This window comes from Camarhynchus parvulus, chromosome 5 (assembly GCF_901933205.1).
Source record: "Camarhynchus parvulus chromosome 5, STF_HiC, whole genome shotgun sequence".
Lineage (NCBI taxonomy): Eukaryota > Metazoa > Chordata > Aves > Passeriformes > Thraupidae > Camarhynchus > Camarhynchus parvulus.
Window position 1 is genome coordinate 22,299,759 of NC_044575.1, and position 18,781 is coordinate 22,318,539.

General features: G+C 35.6%; 1 protein-coding gene across 1 annotated transcript in view; it reads right to left on the reverse strand.

Moving 5' to 3' along the window:
- The window catches only part of FUT8 (fucosyltransferase 8), a 97,197-nt gene that overhangs the window by 56,754 nt on the left and 21,662 nt on the right, over positions 1–18,781 (reverse strand).

Sequence of the window (18,781 nt, forward strand, 5' to 3'; positions counted from 1 at the left end):
TAGAATGATAAAAGAGTCAATTACAGAAACAATGCACTCCTCCAAGGAAATTACATATATGGATTCCTTTTAATAAGCAATGGATAAAACAGTCTTCACTTTTACAGTCCTACTAGAATAATACATTAACCAGAAACACAGCGAAGTGAGAAGCTACCTTTGTTTAATCTGAACTAATGAAATGTCTTTGTAAGATAAAAATTACTTCAGAAAATGAAAAGGACAATCATGTGATAGTAAAGGTTTATTTTCTCTTGTTTACTTACTGTGTTGACTCCATAGAACCCTATTCTAATAAAACCCCAGTTAATGAATAGTAATAAGTTAACAATCTACCGATAATCCTTGCAGAAGCCTCATTCCAAAAAAACACAAAACAGGAAGAGAATCTTTGGAAGCTTTGGAAGCAATGAAGTAAAAGATCTGACTATGGAATTTAGAAGGACATAATTTATGTGGTATAAAAAGAAAGCACTTGTGACATTGAATTGTTTTTTACACTTGCAAATAACACATAACAAACTCTGAGAATTAGGAGTTCCACCTGGATAAATTTGGTTCATGAGGTAGGAGAAAGTACTTCCTAAACAAGTAAGTGCAAAACAGATAAAGGAAACAGCCTGAAATGATGACTTCATTAAGTAAAAGATTCCTAATTGCTTATTCCCTTTCAGTTAAAGCACCAAAAATGCTTTCAAAAATATACAGTAGTTGAATCAAGAAGCTGAACAGAATAAGGCTTTCTGCCCTGCATTAGTCATTTGAGAGTTAACAAACTGAAATGGTGCATCCCTTTCTTAACAGACTTAATAGAATGTTTGCCTCCCGTTTCAGTGCTCATCTGGAACCAAAGTACAGCCACCTCTTCTTGGGGAAAGTACAGCTCCCTATCAGTAGAATAATCTGGATGCCTTGGGAAAGGAGCAGAAAGGGAGGAAAAAACCAATCTTAAGGTAATATTTGCCTTTCCATTCTTGTTTCTGCTGCAGCGCTCCACTAAACTTTACTTTCTTTTCCGCTTGCTTCCCCGTGTCATTCCTTAATGGCTGCAGACATCAGAAGCAAGATCAGAGGTAAGATCTTTTCTCTTTTGGCTGGCATCAAAGCAACATGCAAAAATCTAATAACCTGGAACTAAACATCAGTCTGTTCACAACTCAGCTGGATGTTTATAAATCAAGATGAAAAACAGGCAGATGAGAGAGCTGCTGAGTTTGTAATAGTTATGCAAAAATGCATGACACTTGGCAGCCATAAGAAAACTGAAGTGATATTTGCAACCAGGAGGTTTTGCAAAATCAAAGCATAGTGAAGGCTATATGGTACTCAGATGTTGGAAAAAAAAAACAGTCACAGAACTGTGCTAAAAGACTTTCTTCTTATACATGGCAGGCTTGGGGACTGGGTCATTCGAAAGAAATGTAGGAACAGAGTTTTGAGCCACATCAGGGAAAGAATGTCAAATAGGATCATTAACTAAATAATCAGACTTGCTCTTTTATTACCATTTTCTAGTTCAAATTGAATCATGTTTTATGTAGTACTTTTATTAGAGCAAGACAAATTTTACTGGGGATTGCAAACAGTAATATTGCCATGCAATAAAAAAGTATCTCCCTTAACTTTAATGCCATTGCGCCAAAATATGTGAATCTTAGCCTGCAAAAATTTCCCTTGGCACTCCAGTTTCCTTTTACTTGGGATACGGAACTTTACACACTAAAAAGCAACAAAAAAGGCATCTAACAAGCTAATTCAAGTAGCCATTTACTTGCATTAGCATATAGGTTCATGCTGTCCAATTTACACTGGTTTACAGCTTTTGTAGTGCTCCATGCCACCAAAATTTAATTGCTTTCTCCATCACCATAGCTCAAGTGTACCACTGATCTGAGATCTATTCATTTATTTAAAAGTGAAGGAAGTGAAAAACTCAAAGCACTTTCTACAATAGTAAGGCTAAGAATAAAACAGAGCTATGAAGCTGCAAGTCAAAACCTCACATAATGCTGCCAATGCCTTTTCCTCTCAAAATTGGTGTGACACATTATTAAGGAAAAATGACAGATGAGTTTAAAACTTGCTGAGTTTAAAACACCTTTGAAACTATTAGCTTCTTGCTTAGCTCCTTTTATGTCCTTTTAAACTTAACACTTTAGGTTTACACTGTTAATCAGAATTCCCATTTTTATTTATAACAACTATCCCTAATGCATAAATTTCCTGTCAAACCATGGCGAGTGTTAGCAACTATCAGCTTTAATGAGTGAGCTATTTTCTTTTATTTCCAAGATGGGATTTTTGTGTCTCTGTGCCCAGATATATATAACTTTTCCTACAGCAATTAAAGCAAACTTGAAGTTTTTTACCAAAGAATACTTTTTTAATAAGGTAAACATTCTAAAAATAAGATTTTAAATTAATTTTCCATATAAAGTCTGTAATTAATAAAGCAATATTAATACTTTATCATAACAAAAGACTTAAATTTGCATATCTTCTCAAATGTAATTCTAGTGAAATCCCATTCAAGTATTTCAGACTGATAATAACTAACAAAATGCAGGATTTTAAATCATCATTTGAATCAATCTGGAAGTCAAGCACTTGTAGGAAAAACCTAAAATTGTGTTATTCTTACTGGTTCCTATGTAAACCTACACAGCCACACAGAAAGGCATTTCCTTCATAGAATAATTGTGTATAAACTCATTATTTGTGAGAAAAGCAGTATTTTCCTTTGTGGTGAACACATTATAATAAGGATGGGACTATCACAGCCAGCAGCTCCTATGTTTAGCTGCTTTATAGCAGTACTTCACAATTCCTTAACTTGCAAGTTAGGCTTTTTCCACCTACTCTTTTATAGCATGTATTACGGTCTTGTTCCTACTTTCAGTGCAGGCTTTTTCTAGACCTTCAGCTTCCTTCATTCCTGAATAGCTCAGGCTAATTTTAGCAACAATAACAAGAAAAAAATCAAGGATGTCCATTATTCCCCATACTGGAATTTAAAAGAGCTCTCCATGGTTCTGAGCTACCTCCTGCCAGAGTCACACACACGCACACACACACACACAATCTTTTTTACTCAAGTCTGGCTAAGGCCCAAATACAGATAGTAGGCTTTTGGTTTATAAATCTTTGTATTCTTTTTAAAGCAGGCAACCCTGCTTTAGCAAATTGAGTCTCAGGATGGAATTTCCTAGTAATTTAAAGGAGAGTCTGGATGGCATTTAAGAGTTCAGTTCCACAAGGAAGGGGGGCATAAAGGATCTACATCTCTAACCCTTAAGTTACTCACAAAATCAAAAAGCAACAAGGAAACAAGAAAATCAATCTGCTCCCCTACCTGAAAATTGCAAATGAAGATTATAACAAATGGCAGCAGTAGATTAGAAGGCAGGGGCTACCCCATCATGCCGCATTATACACGATTATCTACCTAGAGGTAGGTGAATGAGGAACTTAAGTGAAACACTGGTTTTTGAAGTTAGTTTTGCTAAAATCAAAATATTCTAGACAGACAAGTAGACTCATACAATCATAAAAGTTTTTAGGTTGGAAAAGACCTCAAAGATCATGTAGCCCAACCATTAACCCAGCATTGCCAAGCCCACCACCAAACCATGTCCCAAAGTGCTGCATCTACATATAAGTACAACAAACAAATTTTTTAATACTGTGAGCACTCTGGGGTCCCCAGACAAGGGGGCCTCAAGAAAACTTTGACAAAATAAATGGTCCCATAAATACATGATCCCGACATCCTTCTTATGTGGAGACTAGCAGGTATTCTAAAGGATAGAAGGCAGGTTACACAATAAGGTATAAAATATCACCTGTATAAGATAACAAGCTGCTCAACACTACTGAATGCTCTGTGGTGAAGTGACTGCTGAGAATAAAGACAGAATTCTATAAGAAAACTAGATGGTCTTTTAGAAAATGCTTGAAAGGAGCTGGTGACTTCAAGTCCACAACCATTTGAAGCAGCAAAAAAGAAGTCTTTGGAGTACAATTTAAGCTGCTTTGTAAAATATCAATGACCAAGTTTTTGCTCCCTACGACACACATAAACCAAGCAGAGAGGTGGTGATGAAGCTTAATTAGAAGATACTAAATTGACAGCCTACAGAAGTTTTGAGAAGCCAATTCTTACATGAATAAAAACTATATCAAATCTTTTTAAAGCACAGTGGAACTGAAAGACTTGACACAGATGCCATAAGTGCAAATTATGTTTGAGATTATTTTTACAGCACATTAAATACAGGACCACAGCAGGAAAAGTTAAATGAAATAAATGCATTTACAGTTACTAGAAGGAACTTAAATTGATGACGACATTGAAATCTTTATTCACAAAAAAAATGGCAGAAGAATTCTTGCAGCAAGGAAACTACAGTACCCATCAGAAACAATAGGCACACTAATTAACACCAGATACTGGGAAATAAAGAACATCGTTTTTCTGAGGGATGTCATGCCTCAGAAGGTGACTAAGTTTCATAAACTAAATTATCATGGAATTAGGGAGACCTGGTTGATGTAAAACATTAGGATTTTAAGAAGACACTATAGATTGTGAAAGTCACTGTAATTAAAATGTTTTGAGTTTAAAGAATTTGATATGTTAAAGAAAGCAGACTTAGATATTCTTTCTACAAAAATCCATCCATGGACACTATACTGCATCTGTCTTAGAACAATCCAAGTCCTGGAAGCTCAGAAAGTGAGCTAGAAGGGTCATGGCTGCTTGCTTCCACTTCTACAGATAACTGCTACTGACATTAGAGTAGGACAGGGAGCCTTCGCAGACAAAAGCTCAGATCACATTCATTTCAAATATGACTTTTTCTGCCTGAATCTTATGTAGGCGTGGTTATAGTTGAAAATCTATTCAGTAAGTGAAGGAAAAAAGTGAAGAAAATTGCAACAAAATACAGTAAATAAACAGAACTCAGCCCATTCTGATAGAGCTCTGATACTGTTCTTAAGAGTCTTCAAGATATTAGATATCTTGAACTTGATCTGCTGAAGCACCAGAGTTAGGGAGAATATTTTTAGTGACAGAATTTCAAAAGTAATTATTTGGGAGTTGGCTGGAATGGTACAGTGCATGTGTATGCATTTGGAAGTAGGTAGCAAGAGCTGAATTCTGCAGATATACAACAAACTCATACTGCTGGAGTACTTAGGGAAAACTTTTTCAAAACTAAACCTTGCCAATGTCAATGTTAATACAGATCAAATATATTATAGAGAAAATAAATCTTACTTTTAATATTGCTTTCTCTCATACTCTTCTTTTTATGAAAAGTAGCAGTAAAACATAGAAAGAAAGAAGTCACAATGTGTGACCAGTCATGTGAAAATGGAGAAAGATGAGACAGCACAAGCATTTCTATTAAAAAAAAACAGTTATGAAAGATACTTGGATGGTAAACTAAAACATGAAACACAACATTTTACCTGTAGTTTATAAAAGATCAGTATTGCAGCTTAGAAGAAACAAACTTATTACATTCTGTCTGTAACTTTGTTCTAATCAGAGAGCTTTCCATCCCCCATAACAAATTTATTAAAAAATCCCAATAACACGTTTTGTAAATGCAGTGATTACTATGTTCTCCCACAAACTAACAGAGCATTATTAGGACAAACATAGTCAAAGGCTCCAAAAAGCAGTCTATTAGGAAAAGAAGATTGAAGAAATCTTGTAATTGTATGTGACTGTTATATCCTAATGAAATCCATGCATGTGAACATTTTGTGTTCATGTTTACATTTCAGAACCTCACCACTTAATCTGTATATGGACTACTTAAAACACAGGCAGACTGCACTTTCAGAACTGTGTAATAAACAATGTGCTCACAGGGTGTCACATGCTGCTGCTGGTATAATTAAGTCCCTCTGTTTTCAAAGGACTTACTGTTCCTGCTTTGCACCCCTAACTTAGATCCTGATCCTGCAACCAGCATTCACAGAAGCATCCATACACATCCAAAATGTCAGCTGCAATCAATACAGGAGAATTCTCAGAAACAAAACACAAACCTGTACTACCTATGTGATTTCAAACGTTTTCATTTTCTGAAAACTGGTCTGAATTATTGCTGATCTTTTCAGATCCAATCATCAGTTCAGGGGAAAGCTATTCATTTTTCCTTTTTCCATTTACATGCATTTCTGTAACTGATGTCAAATAAATTAACTATTTACTAAATACACTTATTGGAGGGGGGAAAGCCCATGAATACCAACACTGCTTTCTCAGTACAATAGTGTCTCACCCATTTTCCAACCACATTAAACAGAAGAAAATAATTAGATTGCCAAAACATCAAAACCCAGAGACTTCATTTAAAATATACGTAATCATAAAGCATTACATTTCAAGTCAGAGGGGGGAAAAAGTACATTTAGATAATAGTAAAATTTGTTTTCAAAGTTCAGGGAACTATATGTTTTAAATTCTAAAAATTCTTTATGTTTGCTATTCAGATTCCCCAGAAGTGTAGTATATAGGGAAACATGAACTGAAAATTGGACAAATAACACTGATAAAGTGGTAACTGATTTTCTCCCTGCATTCCATCCATCACTACACAATACTACCAACATAACTAGCATTTGGAATTCTTACTTCAGAACAGACTCCTTATGCTCCATTGACCTTTCCAGATATACCAGCAGTTTTTGCCTGCTGCATATACGTATTCTTTCACAGAGATTGAATCACGCAGCCACCAAAATTCTGACCGCACTTTACAATCTGTAAACAATTGTACATTTTAAATCTGTAAAATTCAATCTGTATTGAATACAGGTTGTATTGCAGATTTTAAATCTGTAAAATTCAATCTGTATTTTACAGATTTAAAATCTGCAATACAACCTGTATTTTACAATTTTCTTTTTCTCAACCTCTATAACTTGCAAACACCAACTTGTTTGCAAAGATATGAGAATCAAAATATCATTACAGGATCTCAGATGCAATTCTAATTCTGTCTCCTCTGCTCACAGTTAATTCAAATTTGATATAAACCTGAATGATCTTGGACCACATACATTTGGCTGTTTTCAGATTTTTCATAAAGACACCAACCTGAAATGTAATACTAATATGGTTCCTCTGAAAATAAATTTTATGGTCTGTTCAGCCACCTTTTCAGGTGTTGATTAATTCCCCATAAATGACTTCAAGACTGTTAGTAGCTGCCACTACATTTATTTGGAGGAAAACCTTAGTCTTTTCCTTGATGAAGTTAAATAGCTTGTATGGCTGAAGGAATGTTCACATTGACGTTCTTTCAGAAGAGGTGCAAAAATTTTGCGATAACATTTCTCCTTTTTAACTTCAGAACAAAACAAAGTGATAAATTCCTTCAATAAATTATAACACCAAGGTTAAACAAGAATGCTGTGCTTTTTATTTTCACCTAGAGCAGCACCACTAATTATTACTGGCATTACTATCTTGCCTCTCACTACCAAACTGTTTGTTCAACACAAGTGAATGATAAGTCTTTTGCTATGGTCAGTAGAATTCTTTAGCAGTTTAAAATATTTACAGGTCTGGTTGCAAGATATTCTACTTCACAACATAACCATCACTTTTCCAAAGCATAGTGGTGATGGACATCAGTTTCCTTATATCAGGAGGTTAAAACTGATGTAAGCTTTCTCAAATAAATGAAACTTTAAAAAACAGCTACCAGAATATGACAGTGAGATGAATTTTGCTATCTACTTACTAAATATATTTCAAATCAATATTAAAGACAGCAATACTGAGGGAAAGACAGCCAAGAGTAACCAGACATTTATTAAAAAATTTCACAACCTATTACTGCACTAGCCCAGGATGTGTTTATTAGCTAAATTAGCTAATTTTCAAATATCAGATATGTAGCAAAATATTCTCATTTTCTTTTGAAAAACAACAGAGTGGAAAGCATATAATTTATGGTTGTAAATATTTACTCATTATTTCCCAGAAATATATAACATTACAAAAAGGCTCCCTAATGACATATAAAAAGAAGCACTACTTCCTACTTCCATACAACATCACTTATAAATAGTCTAAATATTTATTAATTGATTTCATAAGACTTCCCTAGGAAAAACTCTCTATGCAACAACTGATGGAAGAGAAATTTCATACACTGTGTTTATCTCACTGTGATTTTCACAGCTGGTTCCAGAGATAAATAAATAATTTGGATCCAGAGTTGAGCTTAAAGATCTTTATTCATTTCAGCCATACAAAAGAAGTTAAGCTTTTTTAAAACGGCATGCAATAGAATAAGTATTTTAAATATACTAGTAGTATACCTTGTTTTTTACAGTAATGATGGTAGATGAAAGTCTAAGACTTTCAAAAGGTGATCAAAAATTCAACACTGGTATTTAAAAAAAAACACGCAACCCTGACTTGCTTTAAAGGGATCCATTACTAGACATACTGTACCACGTAACGCATATCATATATCTTCATGGAATGCTACATGCACAGGTTAATTTAGTAACATTCGGAATTTTTTATTCATTACCTGACCACAGGAAGAGCTCTTCCCAAATCTCAATATGTACTCACTTCCAGCTTCCTTCACTCCCTATCTCTATTAGAGAAGCGCACACACACACAAAAATAATTGAAATTAAAACATTATGCCAAGATTTGGTCATAAATATAATGCTGAAGTTTCCTATACAGGTTCTATCCAGAAAAGCTCAAGAGATTCTATTTTTCAGACAATTTATTCTAATGATGAAGTACACATGACCCAGCAGAGGCCCTTGGGCAGGATAAGATGAAACCTTGCATTACACTGTTACCATTACAAAAAATAACCATATATTCTGGTTTTCTTCTATTCCATTATGGTGTTACAAATTCACAAAAAAAACAGTTTCTCTTTTCTCCCCAAAATTTCATTTTTCTAAAAGCAATTGTTGAAGAGCCTTGCCAAAAATGGGCACTTTAATTATAGTTTATTGATCAGGTCACCTCTGCATTGGCTCTTCTTCAACATACCATACTTGAACACACATCCAATAACTCTTTTCATGGTTGTGTTTAACAGGAGTTAAACTTACAGATCTTTTAACTCAAAGACCATCTTCAGAATTCTTGTATAATGAGGTTCCATTAAGTACAGCACGTTCCGGTTTCCTGGTATCAAGACCAACATAAGCAACAGCTACACAAGGAAGTCAGTTCTACAGATGCAATTGGAAGCACCTGATCCCAGTACAGAAGTGCAGCCAACTAAGATGAAGGTGTAACCTATGAAGGAGTCACATTTACAGGGAGCAATGTGGGCCATCATTTTGCAGTGCTGTTGAGAAAGGTTTCTCACATGCAATACAGACTTTTGGAACAGTTTGGTTAAGGGTTTTTTTTTTTTGTGTTTGGTTTTTTTTTTAATTTTCTCTCTTTTTTTTTTTTTTTTAGTTTGATTGTCTGTTGGTTTGGGGCATTTTAATGTTTTAAGTGTTGAGCTGACTCTTCTCTCCTGCCCCATCCTCTCAGATTTTCTCTGCTTGACTAAAAAGATTATAGATCAAACACACTGAATGTTAGGATACCAATAAAAAGGCATGAAAATGGATATATCATTATAATCACACACCACCACAACACTCTTCACTTACAGTTCTGAGCTTTCTAGAAATGAGAATCATTATTTCAAAATGTTTGAGGAGACTTATCAACTAGAAAATGGGGGAATGGGAATCAATTCTGACAATAAATAAAGAAAAACATTGTTCCTACAAACACTTTTTAACCAGCTCATCCAAATCATTCCAAAAACAATATATCTGATATTAAAAAACCCACAACATTTTATTAATTATCTGGTTATTACCTTGTTATGAAATAATTTGTCTTCCTTGTTTGCTTAGGAAAAATGCATTTTTATACTTCATTCCTTAATCTTGTCTAATTAAATGACAGGTGGAGAAAGATAAAAACATGCTCACACGGCAAAAAAGTCTAGAATCCTCCTCACAATTTGACTGCATGGACTGGGCCAGAGGAACAGAGGAAAAAAAAGGTAAAATTCTTTTTCCCTTGAAGAACACTGAACACTCTGAGAAACAGAATTGAGAAATTTAGCTGCTGAAGAAAGATAATGAATTCATAAACACAACAATCTTACTAGATAAAAGAAACACTTGATTGCTCATCATAACAGGCCAGGAATCAGACCAAAAAAAGTTACATCCTTAAGCAGAGTACCAGAATAAATTACATTTTAGAAAAAGTACTCTAGATGTGAACAAAACAGAAAACAGAAAAAAAATTCTTCATACTATGACGGCTAAAAATGGCATGGATAATTTTTTTTTAATTATTTTCTGTGTGCATGTGGATATATGCTCCTAACCTGTCTAAAGAAATGGCAGAGTTTAAAATACTGTTGAAATACAAGACAGCAACATAAGTAGTATGCCATGACTTAGTGAGCAACTACATGGAAAGAGCACATACATGCACAGGAGCACTGAATTGCATCAAAGTTCTGATTACTTTCTGTATCAAGCTACCAATTAATTTTTCTGATGCTTCTTTACAAAAGAGATTTGAGTCTCAGTGCACAGAGATCTTGAGAAAATCCATATATTTTTAGGAAAGCACACAAAACCTACTCACTCTATTTGGCACACACTAGGAAAAGATCCCATTCTCTCTGCTGCCCACTCCACGTCTAGATGACATGTTTACAACAGTTACAGTTAGTCAATTATGAAAAAGTTGATGCAAAGGAATAAATGAAAAGCAGGCAATAAGCAGTAGAAGACAAATGGAAAAACCCTCAAGTTCTGCCAAATTTAAGGGATTTGCAGAGTTCAAGACTGAAAGATCAGTGCTCCAGAAAGGCATATGGAAGAAAAAAAGCTCAACAAGAGGTGGAAAGCTTATGTTAAAATACTCTCTGAAGCCTTTAGAATGCATGAACTACATTCCTCTGATTTTCTGAACAGAGTTCAAGTTATCCGTTTTCTTGACCTTGCTTCAATCTATACTCCCTGCTCTAGTGAGACACCAAAACATTAAACCCACTCTAATATAAACTGCTGTAAAATTCTCACAAACTCTGAGATTATTTTTCACTGGTCACATCCTAACAACACTCTCTGGAATATTCCTATTGGACTAAAGAGCCAAAACTAACAAACTGCTAGATGTAGAATCAAGGGATTAGTGAAATACTTCTGATTTAGTGACTTTTGACTTCAAGTGTATGCTTTAGAACAGTTTTCAGAAATATACCATTTCGAATATACAATGTAGCACTTATCTAGAATGAATGTTCAATTTTCGGGTTTGGCAAAATAACTTCCAAATATATCTGCATTAATTTTTCCCATCCAATAGAGCTTAGTAACTCAGATTCATCATACAGATCATTTTACATCAGAATACATTTTAAGAAATACATATTAGTTAACAGCAACAATTATTAATTGAAAAACAGAGATTCCAGGTATATGTAAATTACTTTCCTGGAATATCTGGAACACTAGGATAAAACGTTATAATAAGAAAACATGTAGATCAGCAAACTGAAAACAACTAGATAAATTGTTTGAATGGAACCAGTGGGACAAAATTAGTGCAAGCATTTTTAATATGAACATTCATTTAAAATAGAAATGGTTAAGTAACAGAAAAATACAAAGATCATAAAATATTTTTGCAGCAGAATAACTTAAGAACTCATTCTAATAGCATTGCTACACTAGAAAAAGTTTTATTCCATTTATTTTTTATTCCAGAAAGTATTAATTGTCATAGTGCTGCTAAGAGTGGCCCATCACAGCACACATACACTTGTTTTTGTAAATATTCTGGCCCCTGTTCACAAGATCTTGTAACCACGAAAAGGTGCACAATACAGCTGACATTCCAGAGCCTTCTTTGTCACTGACTATGATTAATGAACTGTTTTACAATGCTCTGTGGGATGCTAATCACAGCATTCAGGAAATGATGAGGACTCAAGAGTCCACTTCCCACAACTTCATTAGTGGCTTTTTAGTGTCCCCTTTATGAAATACATGTGGCTCATCACACCAGTTTTCATTCAGCCACTCTCCAGAAGATACAGGAATTCTTCTCAGAGGAGTGTTATGAACATGTAACAATAGCATACATAATTTTTCCTTTTTTTTTTTTTTTTACTTCAGCAACTACCAAAACACATTGAAATGAAGATAATCAAGAAGGATGCATGACACAGATGGTGCACAAAAACCATCAAATGCTGCAAGTGTTCACTGACCACCTGCACAGTGCTGAGTGGTGCTTTCGGGTCTGTGAGAAAAGCAGAGTTGTAAGTTCACTCACAGTTACAGGACAATCAGCAATCTCCTTGCACACTTCAGACTATGTTCATGCCAAACACAACTGCACGTAATGCTGATGACACAATCAAAGGCATTTGACAATGGTGCAAAATGGAAAGATTGCCCTCCAGAAGCCTGCAGTTCTAGACTACTATCTGCTTGAAGGGAAATATAAAGTAAATAGCTATTCTCATACATTTAGAGACACTAAAAACACCACCTTTGCCCAGCGCTGCAACTGTAACACGCAGGAAAAAGCACATTTTTTAACACAAGAGAATTTCTACACTGTGATGAATCAAGAAAAGAGAGATACACAGTAGTAGTTCTGCCTTCCTAAGCTAATGTTAAGTGTAGAGGGGAAAAGAGTTCTTTTCCATGGTTAAAAAAAAATAATAGCACTAATATTAATATGGTTGGGAAGGAAGGTGCAAAAAGCAGTCTTTTAAAAAAAGAACTTTGTAAAAACATTAGCATATTTCCTGGAAAGGAACATGTTCAGTGGAAGAGTTGCAAAGCCAACAGTCACTCAGAAGGATTCTACCATTAGCTCAACAGGTGAAAAATCTATACACCATTTAGAAAGGAGAAAGGAGTAATACAACTACTGCATAAGAAGATGCAATACAATGCCTGAAAATGCATTTGGTTGGCAGAAAAGGAGCTGGCAATGCCTTGAGACAAGGATGGATTTCACAGATTTATATTCCTGTTACTGTGATATATTGTATTTTACATAGTATTTGTGACAAAAGTGTTACCAGCAACATGCTGACATGGGTGAGGTTATATTAATAACCTGCCCCCAGAGGGGAATACGGCACTGGGAATTAGACTGGGATTGCTCCATGGTAGTCTGTAATATCTTCGTTTCCCGAGCCACAACATGAGGTCTCAGCTCCATCTGCAAGCTCAATGGCAATCCTTGCTTTCTTTCCATCTAATGCGTATATTCTGCTATACTGTCTTGCTGCACTCTAATACATCATGACTACCATCTTTGCTTTGTGATCCAATCATCACACACTTTCTCCTATTTCTTGCATCAGGACCACGCATGTTCTCCAAGAAAAGGCATGCGTTTTTACTAAAACCATCCATGAGGTTCAAACACATTAAAAGAGAAAATGAGAGCAAATGATTCCCAGATAAACTGCTCAACTACTTAGTTACCAAATGTCTGTTTTCAGCTCTCACCAATGCCTTTTCATTTAGGATTAAAGTTCAAATCTTCAAAACTGCTCAAGTAACACTTTAACAGAACAAGCTTCTTAAATCTCTAAAATGAGATATACTTTCCCAGAATCTGCATTTTTACAGCTCTCTTCCAAACCTCTTAAGACTATTTCTGACTAATCTTAGGAACCCCAAACTAGCCATTATACACTCACCACAGCCCATTAACATTGTATACAGCAGTTAATATCACCTCCCCTACACCCCTTCTACTGCTTGTGTTATTCAAAACCATTGTCTCTAATCCAGAAGTGCAATCTACAATATTGGTCTCTAGACCTGAGATCACACATTTGGCTCTATCCAAATACTTTCCAGTTCAACTTGCCAAGCAATTTAACAGTTAGTGGTCTCCTTCTATCAAATTTAGACATTTATTAGGAGCAATGTATTCTTCCCAAGAGCTAAAGCCAATGACCAAGAACCTCCTGCCATGTAGCAATGAGGGAGCCTTCCTTAGAGTTTGAAAGTTCCCTCCTTACTGACAGGCTTTTGGATTCATTAACCAATTTTAATACAGTTAACATGAGTTACGACAAATATGCTTAGGCAAAATCAATCTGATTAAGGCAGTATCATTAGGATCAGTTTCAAGTGAATCACCCTACAATTAACCTCTGTCTCAATTAGATTTTTTTCCACATACTGGCAAACATCTGATTTTTCTCATTCCCCTTAGACGTGGTTTATTTCAACATTTGTTTAAGAACAAAAGAAGTAACCAAAAAATCCCACCAAGTCTGAAGTGCAAAAACAATTAAATGAAGATTTTCTTATGCTAACAGGATCTGCCAATTTCAGATGTGTTTATTAGCCACTATTTAATGTAATCCAAACTATAAAGAAGTACGGAATTATCAGTGTACTATAATTACATCATTAAAAAAAAGCAAAGCCAAAAGAACTGCAGAATATTTCTATACTGTAGGTGTCACCTTGACACTTAGCCACATCTTGTTTTTCTCCCCGTGACAACTACAATTTCTTTCACTCAGCAGCAAAAAGTGTACAACACTATCACCCCCTCTTTCCATTTCATCTAAAAATTATAATACTAAATAAAAAGTCGTAACTCACAGATACATTTATCCCACATACACTATCTCTTTATATTTCATACTATAAACAAAATTTTTAAAACCCTGTGATGTACATCCTCACCCATTTAATGAAAGAACTTGTGAAGCAGGAAACTTCTTGCCTGGCTATTTCCTCTGATCTTGTCATCTTAAACAATTTGTCATTACAAAAGTTTAGTTTCATGTAACAGACTAATTCCAGACATTTTAAAAGGTACAGACTACCAGTGGTATTTGAAATTTGGCTTTTCAGGCACTGTAAAAATAGTACTAATTAGAGCCAATTAATATCCACCAGGTTATCATGTCTAGTTTTTTTCAAGTTTTCAGTTGATGTTTTAGATTTGGACTATTTAAGTTTAAACTCAGATGCATTCGAGATAAAATGTTACTTGGTCAATTGAAAGAAGTATTTAAGCTAAAAAAAATGAAATAAGAAGCACTGCAATATGCAGAAAGAGATCCTATGCTCCTTCTCAGCATCTTCTGCAAAAAGCTGTTCTCCCTATGCTTCATTCACAAAAGAGATAGACAATTAATGGGGGAAAAACATTTGCTCCTTAATCAGCCTCTTATTATTTCAACCTCTCCTCACATGTCTTGGATGAAACATTATACTTTCAATACTATTTTCTCCTGGACTCTCCAATTCAGCAAGATAATTCTGATTTCTTGGCATGCATTAAGTGCATGGTTACAAACTGGACACAATGACCTAGTTGACTCCATTTCTACCCTAGGCTGTGCGGAGAGATCTACATTAGTTTTACAGTGCTGAATTACAGCACTTTCATTTATTCATCCTGGTGTGATGTTACATTCTTAGAACTACTTTTTGTGCACGATACTCTTGATTTAAGGTAGCTCTTAACCCTCAATTTCTTCCTTCAGAACTCTCAGCTATTCCTTATCCTGGACTCCCCTGTTTTCTTTTTCTTTAATCTAAAATCAGGATTTTAAATTTGCCCTTAATGGCTTGAATCCCATTTTTCCCTGCTCATTCTAAGTTCTTGCTTCATGTTAAATTCTACTCCAATCTTCCAACCTCTCTGCAGTGTCTCAGCCTGGTATCATTTTTCACTGCAGTAAACATGTGAGTCAATGGATCCATTAGCATTCTCTTTTCTTGAAAAGAAAAACATAAAAGACTGTTGTTTCTGCCTCTGCATCAGAAATGACTTATCTAGAACACACTTTTAATAACAAATATAGTTCAGAGAGACAGAGGAGCGGGAAGCAATCTTTCAAAGAAGAATCCAAGCTAAATGCCTACCAGGATAGAAGAGCACACTGAAGCCAAATGTTAGAACAAGAAACAGACTTCACTGATCCTCAGGCAAGAGGGAAAGCAGCAAGTAAGATCAGAGATACTCCAGAACCACAGAGGGACAATTTTAATAAAACGGCAGGGCTAAATCAGCAACATACCCTCCTGAAAAGGTATTTTCCATCAGGAATCATACACTGATCTATTTAGATATGTAGAAACAGAGAATATGTATCTGAGATTTTAGGTGCCCTTACAATAAATAAAAGTCAAGATATATAGGCCTTTTCCAGAGATTAGTTTATCTTGAAAAGTCTATCACAGATTAATCTAACTTACAGAATATCCAAGAAAGGATAAGAAAGTGTTTTAGAATGCAATAAAAAATGTTGATTTTATCTTTATTTCTCAACAAACTACAGAACAGCAGTTCATAGATGGAATGGATTAGACTAAGTGTGAAATATGATTTGGGGAAAAAAAGGAAAGGCTACCATGGAAACATTTTTATATCTGAAAAGCATCAGGAAAAAATATTAAATAAGTATATGGATGATAATACAGCTTCCCCAAGCCATACTGTGATAGCAGAACATAATTCCAAATGCAGCTTCTTAAAAAATCTGACCGGAAGCAGGAATCCAACACGATCCATGGACTGGATAACCAAGTGTGCAATCCAAGTAGGGGAAGATATCACCTCACTGTAGTGCTCAGTTACTTGTCTCAACCCACCAGCACTACCTAGATCTTACCTTGACACTGAGCTCCAATCAGCTTTCCTCTACTGCTCAACCTCCCTCAGCAGTTGAGCAATGCATATACCAAAACCACTGGCTTAACTATAGCTCCAGGCACTGCAGTTTATAGACCTGCTCAAATCCTTTTAATTACCCTCCCACACAAACTAAACAGAAAAGGCAAGAAGAGGTTTCATGCATTTCTCAAGCACTGTGCCTCTTTCTTGCTAAAGAAAGGAACACATCTCTGCTAAAGACAGTCAAACCACCACCACAGCTTCCAGACAAAGCAAGTTAGTGTGAACACAGAACAACAGGAATTACAAAAGTAATTACATATGCACACATGCATGCCTGCAAGCAGGCTCCCACAAGGAAACAGATTTTAATTGAAAACTTCAAATCAAGATACAAATTGTTCTATTACATAACATCATGTACAAGGGACCAACCAATTCTGACTACAAGTGAGGTTTTGAGAAGTCATGAAAGTTCTCCTACATTTCATTTATTTTCAGAGCCTGGAGCACACAGATACTACACATGGGGTTGGAGAGTTGGAGGGTGAGGTGAGGAAAAGACTGTACAGATTCCCAAGTTACCTGCTAAGATTTTTTTCCATCTGAATCATTGTTTCTACTCCATATCAATAAACCATTCTGCAATGGCTAGGAGGGATCTGGCAAGATCAGCCACTTCTAGTCTGAAACATCCACAGAAGCCTGTTTCTCTCCTACGTCAAACTGTTTATTCCCAGCCTAACAACTCCAAGAGAGCATTACCACAAACTGCTGGGCAAATCCATGGACTGGCAGCTGCCTGAAGGGACGCTCCTACATGGCCACACTTTGCTCCTGCCTGCAGAGTCTCTCTGCCTCTTCTGCACCATTTGGACACTTCTTTGAACATTCATCTGAGCTGATCAGTCCCAAAAGCCAAGAAACAAAACCTTTCCTCTGGATTCGTGAGATAAATCAGGTAACTCATTTCAGTAGGAGTCAGACAGAGAAGAAAGCTGGGTTCAGGAAATGGAAACAAGTCCTCTCACCAACAGGAAGCAGTCACAACAGTCAACCCTGGACACTACCTGGACACTTGGAAAGCTATCACCACATTCTTTGTTCTGGCCTGGTCAGAAGGTCCCTAGAACATTATTTGAAATCCCTTTTTTTTCTTTTTAATAAACTATCCATTAAACTCCTACAATACCACAATACCTCTAAAGTTATAAGTGCACAAAATAAATCGAAATAATTGAGAGCACTTTAGACGTCGCCAGCTTGACAAGCACTAGTGAAGTTGGGTGAACTGTAAAAGCATCAAATCTGCAAAAAATTTGCTGGAACTCAGTCTGATTTGTTCAACTGCGGAAGTTTAAGAAATTTTCACAAGTTTCTTATCATAGTTAAGAATACTGATCATAACAGTCTTTTCTACAATTACATCAAAGAAAGAATAATGTCATAATATTCTTGGTTTCCAAGTTCACACCTGGATTCATGTTTCAGTGTAGGTCACTTCATTCTTTAAACATTCTATTTAAAATGAAGAGAGTTACCTTTCTGCTAACTTATATTTCAATAAAAATAATGTGTCCTCAAACATGACTATTATGGTACTTGCCCAGACCTTCAAAACCATAAGAATCTGAAGCACTAGATCTGGGATATCCCAGAGCACACAATACTTTCCACCCACAACAGCTTAGTTGCTTATAACTCTTGAAAAACTTCATGGAGCAGGACCTGTGCCCAGCCTCTGTAGAAGACCAGCTTACCTCTGAGAAATACATGTAATATCTGCAATACAGATGGAAAGGGCCCAGAAATACTGACAGAGAAATACAGGATTTAGTATGTAAGACAGAGGGTACATAATGAACCTACCAAAGAATTTATCTTTTTAGAGATGAGAGGCAAAGAGGAGAAGGGAGAGAAATAGGTGTACAGAGAAACAAAAGGTGAAACGGGTATCTGATTGACCCATTTTGTCAGTGATCACTGAAAAGGGAAGGACCTGACCTCTCTTTTGCATTTTCCTCTTCTCAGATGACAAACACTTATCGACAGAGCAATTTTCAATTGTGA